Genomic DNA, 6,833 nt, shown 5'->3' with positions numbered 1-6,833 from the left:
CGCTCAAGCTCCGCCCCCTGCCCAAACGAAGAGGCTCGGCCCCTTTCGGATCCGTTTGCCCCGCCCAGCCAAGCTCGGCCAGCCCTCGGAACCGCTCGGCTGCCTCCCTCCCCTTTTTTCTTTCGCTCCGTCCAAAGCGAAGAAGGCTTTCGGAAATGTTCGGAGCGCGTCGGGGCTACGTTGCGTGAAGGAGAGGCGAAGGGAGGGGGGTCCGGGCGGGAATCCCCTCGCCCGGCATTCGGTTCTTCGGGAATGTTCGGAAATCCTCGAGCCGCCTCCTTTGCCAGTGTTTGCCTTTCTCTTCCCGCCATTGTTCTTCTCGGACGTTTTCGCGCTCGACCGGTTCGGACTCTGGCAGGGGTCGCCATCTTTGTGCTATTAACCTAGTTGGAAGTTTTGAGGGAATACCATGAGCTTCGGTTTTCGCTTCCACTGTGTCAGGAGCACTTTCTCCCCAGTCCTGTCAAAACGACAGCCATATATTCCATTATTGGCTAATATTTTAATTCTCTATATAAGTTAATAAAGAGGTTGCCTTCCGTACGCAGGAGAACATATACATCCATGTATTCTCGAAATCTATTACAAATAATGTCCAATTAAAAAAAGTCAAGTGCTTAATGTTCAAACCCCCAAAGTCCCACAATGCCCAGCATTCCTAGGCCAGCATGGCTGCTTTGGGCATTCTGGGAATTTCAGGCCTCTTCTGTCCAAAGGTGCACAGGACCGATAAATTCTGTCATCTCCATTATACATTGGGTTGGCAACTTGTGATATCTTGACAAGAATTGCACCCTGAACAGTATGAGAAGGTAAAAATGGAACAGAGTAAATGTGGGATACAGTGCTTTAAGGCACAACGCTATGCACAGACCTCTCAGTGGCTTTTGATACCATCAACCATGATATCCTCCTGGTTAGCTGGGCTGGGAGTTGGTGCCACCACCTTGCAGTGGCTCTGCTCCTACCTGGCTGACCATCCCCAGGTGTGGAGTTGATGTTGCTCTGTGCCATGGCACCTGTGTCCTGGAGTCCCACGGGGATCTAGTCTGTCCTCCCTGCTATTTAACATCTACATGATGTTAAAGTTTTGTTTTAAGAGGTCAATCCAGAGATTGTTTTTGTTTTGTTTTGAGAGGTCAATCCAGAGATTTGGGCTGAAATTTCACCAGTGTGCTCATGGCATCCAGCTCTACTTCCAGTGTGCTGGTTTTATTCTTGTTTATATTATCATCCTGTTTCAGCTGCATTTTATGTATTTTATTTATTTATTTTTAAAAACATTTTTATGCCGCCCCATTCGCCGAAGCCTCGGGGCGGCTCACATCATTAAGTTAAAATAATTATAATATAAATTAAAATAAATATAAAATTAAAATACAGCAGTACAGTATAAAATAAGCCGCCCTGGCCAGATAAAACCAATAATGTTAACAGTTAAAATGCCGCTTGAATAAAAAGGTCTTCGCCTGGCGCCGAAAAACAATTAACTTTAGATGTTAAAGTTTTGTTTTACTGTAGCTATGTTGTTGTTTCCATTTCTGGTGAGCCACGCAGAGAGCTCCCAGGTTATGGAGCAGCATACAAATACAATAAATAAATGAAATAGAAAAAATTCCAGCATCCTTCAATGAACGTGATACAGAGAATTTAGGATGTGGGAATTTTTTCAGTTCTGAAACTATTTGAAACTGAGGTGTATTTTTGGAGGCGATGATATGGCACAGATGTCTGTTCTTCAAAGAAAAATGTAAAAAGCCAGATTACATAAGAACAAAAAACCGAAAACAAAAAGAGCGACTGTTCAACGATAAAATATTATTTTTTAAAATAGCGATTAAAAGGTTTAACCAGGCACCAAAAAGAATATAAACTCGTCACCAGGCGCACCTCTCCAGACAGCGCATTGCATAATCATAGTATATGAAGCTATGAAACATCTTTTCACTGCTCACTTTCTGGTGGGCAGCAAAAATGTGGTTATTCCAACACTTTTCAGATACATGTGTGGATTTCAAACTTGAACTGCATGATTACCATGGCTAATCATTACTTATTTTAGTCATAACAATCCATGGCTTCTCGCTTTGGGGAAATTTGTGTAGTGCATTTTTTATTCCCTTTTCCACCCCTCTGTGGCAAGTGGAAAAGAACTCATAGACCTTGCCTATTGAAAAGAACCTCTTGACGTCTGTTTTCTATTAATGTTTTACTTCAGAAGTTAGGGTGGTAACCCAAGTACAGCCAGCAATTGCGTAAATGATACTGAATTGTTCTCTTCTCCTTGATTAAAAATCCCCCCTCACTTAGGATCTCATTGTGATGCCTTACTATCCATTTATAAATCTGATCAGAGTTCCTTTTCTCATTTCAGACTTATCTGAAAGGCAAGCAAACAGTTCTTTCTTTATATATAAAGAGGAAGTGCATTTAAAAACAAAGCTTCAGAAGTTGTGTATGGAGGTTTTTATGTGTATCTTGGCAGGAGGGCAGCAGTATTACTGCACATGGGTGTGGACTGCCAGAATAATCTTGCTGATGTAATACTGGAAAATTTGACACACCAGGAATATGAGAGTTTGTTTTGTAACATCTCTTTTCAGGGAACGATTTTTTTATTATTAAATGTATCTATTCAGAAGAACGCCTAATTGACATCAATGGGAAGTACACCCAGGTAGGTGTCTCTGTATATGATTTCAGACCTGGGCTGCTGACAGATGGCCACTGAGTGCTGTCTAGATGGTTAATGGATAGGTTGAAGTCCGAGCTCAGGCCTGGGAAATTCATTCCGAGTTCGAAGATGAGACTTCATCCATGCGGCACTTTCCTTCTGTTCTTGCAGCTGTCAGTTCTTTAGGTTCCAGAACGGGAGTGTTCTGAAGGAGAGAGGACTGAGGATGCACCAGGATGCAAAGCAACTTGTTGGGTCTTCCGTCTCTCTTCCTCACAAGCAGGGGCAAAAGACACGGACCACTGGAATTGGCCACTGATGTCTTTGGCATCTTCTGCGCTGGACTGAATGGCCATAGTCCTCTGAGTTCAGAGGGTTATGGAGAGTTCCACTGATGGGACCCTAAATGCGATCCATATTCACCATCCAGACCTGGTTGCCCTGCATGTGTGCTGTAACACGTATCACATACTTTTTCCTCTTCTTGAAACTCCAATCCATACTTCCCTACCAGATATTTGAGGCAAGAAACAGATCAACTAAGGTTGTTGAGAGACTGAAGTTGGGAAGACTTTATCCCAAGCCCTGCTGGGCAAGAGCAAGACAGGACAGGAGAAACAATCGCGGACAGCTTGCCTTCCATTTCTCCTTAACATGGAAAAAATCAGCCTCCAAGCCTGTCCAGGTGATTTACCAGCAGTGGGGGAGAGACAGAGAAGCAGCAGAATCCTGCCAAACCTGACCTTCCCTCCCTTCCAACCCTCAATTTCCCCTCCCTTATTTCCCCTGAGGAATAGTCATGTCAGTGTTTTCTCTGGCAATTGCATGAAGTTAGGGAAGGGCTTATATTCCTGGCCTCATATTCCTCATATCCCAAAGTTACAGAAGTGTTTATGACCTCAGGAGGGGGGATCCAACATATCCTAGGGTCTTGAAGATGCTTTCCTAGAGCTCATGATTAAAAGATGCTTTCCTAGAGCTCAGGGCCAATAAACTGAAGCTCAATCCAGACAAGATGGAGGTCCTGTTGGTTGGCGGATCGGGCTTCGGGGAAGGTGAATGGACCCTAGTCCTGAATGGGGTTGCACTCCCTCTTAGGGACAAGGTCCGCAGCTTGGGAGTGCTCCTTGACCCAGAGCTTTCACTGGAAGCTCAGGTAACAGCGGTGGCGAGGAGCGCTTTCGTTCAGCTTCGGCTGATCCATCAGCTGCGCCCCTACCTGGAGAACTTGGGTCCTGGTTACCTGAAGGAGCACTTACGTCCATATATGCCTGCCCGCCCCTTGAGATCGGCGGGAGAGGCCCTTCTCCGGGAACCCTCCGTGAAGGAAATTAGGATGGTAAGTACTCGGAGGAGGGCTTTCTCTGCGGTGGTGCCCAATCTATGGAATGCGCTCCCCAGAGAGGTTCGCCTGGCGCCGTCGTTATTTGTTTTTCGGCGCCAGGCAAAGACCTTTTTATTCAAACGTTATTTTAATTGTTAATATTATTTATTTCTTTTATTCTTTGGCCAGGGCGACTTAATTTATATTGTTAATTTATATTGTTTTATTGGATTCTATTTATTTATGGTTGTGAGCCGCCCCGAGGCTTCGGCGAATGGGGCGGCATAGAAGTCCCCTAAATAAATAAAAAAATAAAAAAAATGATTATGTGAATTGTTACTTGGTTTTAATAGATTGTTTAGTTCATCAAGGGTGCAATCCTACAGAAATTTGCATGGGAGTAAGCTCCATTGCATCTGAGTTGATGTGTATAGGATTGCGTGGTGACTTTCTTCAGCCTTTGTTATAGCAGTGATGCCATGAAGTGCCTTTTCAGAGTCTATTTCTGCTTCCTCTCCAGTGGGCAGTGAAAATGTGGGTGTGCTAACATTTTCCAGACACATATATGCAAATTTGAAACTTGGAGTGTACAATTACCATGGTTAGTCATTGCTTATTTAAATTACTGTGGCCAATGTCTTCCATGGGTGCTACTCTAGATATACAGCATGTTATGTCATTCAATCCCTCGGTCCATGGATTACATGAGTGTTCACCGACTCTCACAGAATGGTTTGTTTTAGGGGTTTGTTTTAGGGGTTATCCAAGGGTTATTTAACCAGAGTTCAGAAAACACAACAAGCTGTGGCTATAGTTTTAATATTCAAAATGTCACAGTACACTATGGCTTAAATTAACCAGGATGGATTGTTTGATTGTATGAACCAACCCAGGGGATTTAATAAAATTACTCCAAAGTAAGCAATTGTATAATATTGTAGCTGAATAGAGCAATCCTTTACTCAGATGGGTCTAGATAATTTCTTTGTAGATTATATAATTCCTTCTAAAAGCAAACTCGAGTAATGAGTGCTACGTGATTGCAGCCAAGATGGAGCCACGGAGAAACATGAGGAAGGCATCAGCATGTTCAGGCAGGAATACAACAAACTTTGGGGTGTGGAGGGAGAATCCTTGGAGGGCAACCCTCCTGAAAAAGTAATCAATTGAAGACTGAGAATGTTCAGGATCCATGGAGTATAGAATGATAGTTGGCGGGGGGGGGGGGGAGCAGAGCATGGTAGAAAAGGGAGAGGAGAAACGGAATGCATGTCTGGAATTCCGAACAGGAATGAAGACAAAGTGAAACATCTTATTGCAGTTCCCACTGATCTAATCTAGAAAACAAGCATGTTTGTTATTACTACAAGTTCAAACACGGCCACTCCACCCTTCTGCTAGCTCTGACTATGCTTCTGTCTGCCCAGTTTGGAGCTCTGCAGCTGGAAATGCGGCTCGACCCCCTGCAGAGCATCCCAAGGTAAAATGCTTTGTACATGTATGGTATCTTGTTAAAAAATAACTGTTTTTAGATTGTGGTTATTTATTATTGTGAGCCGCCCCGAGGCTTCGGCGAATGGGGCAGCACAGAAGCGTCCTAAATAAATAAATAAATAATGCTCTTAATGTCCTCATCTGGAAGACATAGCTCTTTTCAGAAGCTCTTTGAAAGCCTTATGGTGCTTGTAAATTCGAGTGTGTCTACTGTGGAAATTTAGTCAGGAGGCCCAAGTTCAGATTCCTTTCTTGCTTTGCCCCAGCCTTTACAAGATGACAGTAATTAACAGGGCAAAACTTAGCTAATGAGCTATTCCTTTCAAATATGGTTAATCATAGCCCGGTTTTATTACTCAGAGGGCTTCAGAGGAACTTAACTTCCAGTTTTGTCCTCAGGGCTGATGTCATGGTTATATATGGTTGGGTTCCTCCCAAGGTACAGCACCCCAGTAGGGGGCCCAGGAGTTGTTCTCCTCTTCAGCTTTTCCACCTGCTTCTTTACTGCCTCTTGCTCTGGTCCAGACAACAGAGGTGGTGGTGGTGGTGGTGGTGAGTTAGACGAGATCCCACTGCCTGCTTGCTTCCTGGCATGCTGTCAATTCCAACAAGGAATTGAGGAGAAAGGAGGGAAAACAACATCAACTGCTAACAATGGCACTGAGGCGACCCTCTAACAGAAGGAAGGGACTGAATGAAGGTGCCTTGCCCACAGTTGCTAGTCCTCTTGATTTATAGACTAAGGAATCTCCTACTTAACACCAGGTCCAGAAATGTTTTCTGATCTTCTCTTTGGCCCGGATATTGTCCCTAAGAGGACATCGAGTTAACACTTGCAGCGATTTAAAAACATTACTTTACTTTAAAAAATCCTTTAAAACAACCATAAACTTGAAAGAACAATTCATGCAATCCTATTGTATGTCTCTGAAGAGCTGAGCCCACCGATTTTCAGTGACACTTATTCCCGAGGAAGTGCGCATAGGACTGCAGTCTTTACCACTTTTCAAACAGCATAAAAACAACCCCCTGCCAGATCCCCTGCTGCTTGGAACACCTTGACACTCCTATGAGCCTTTTCCAAGCTGATGCGTTTCCCGGAATGGGCTGGACGGCAGCTCCCGTTACACTCAGCCGGACCGTTATTCTCCTTCAGGTAGGTCAGACCCATGATTAGCAGCTCCCACCTAGTGCTTTCCTCCAAAGGTATCGGACTGCTACCTCCATCATCCCCAGCCAGGCTGGGGAAACGCTGCGAGGAGCAGCTTGCACACTCCACGGCGCCAGGGAGCGGCCGCGGCGGGCGAACACGGAAAGTGCGCGTCATGACGCAGCGCGCGC

The sequence above is a fragment of the Varanus komodoensis genome, unplaced genomic scaffold, assembly GCF_004798865.1.
Source record: "Varanus komodoensis strain SLA01 unplaced genomic scaffold, ASM479886v1 scaffold26, whole genome shotgun sequence".
In the NCBI taxonomy this organism is placed as follows: domain Eukaryota; kingdom Metazoa; phylum Chordata; class Lepidosauria; order Squamata; family Varanidae; genus Varanus; species Varanus komodoensis.
This window is presented reverse-complemented; position numbering follows the sequence as displayed.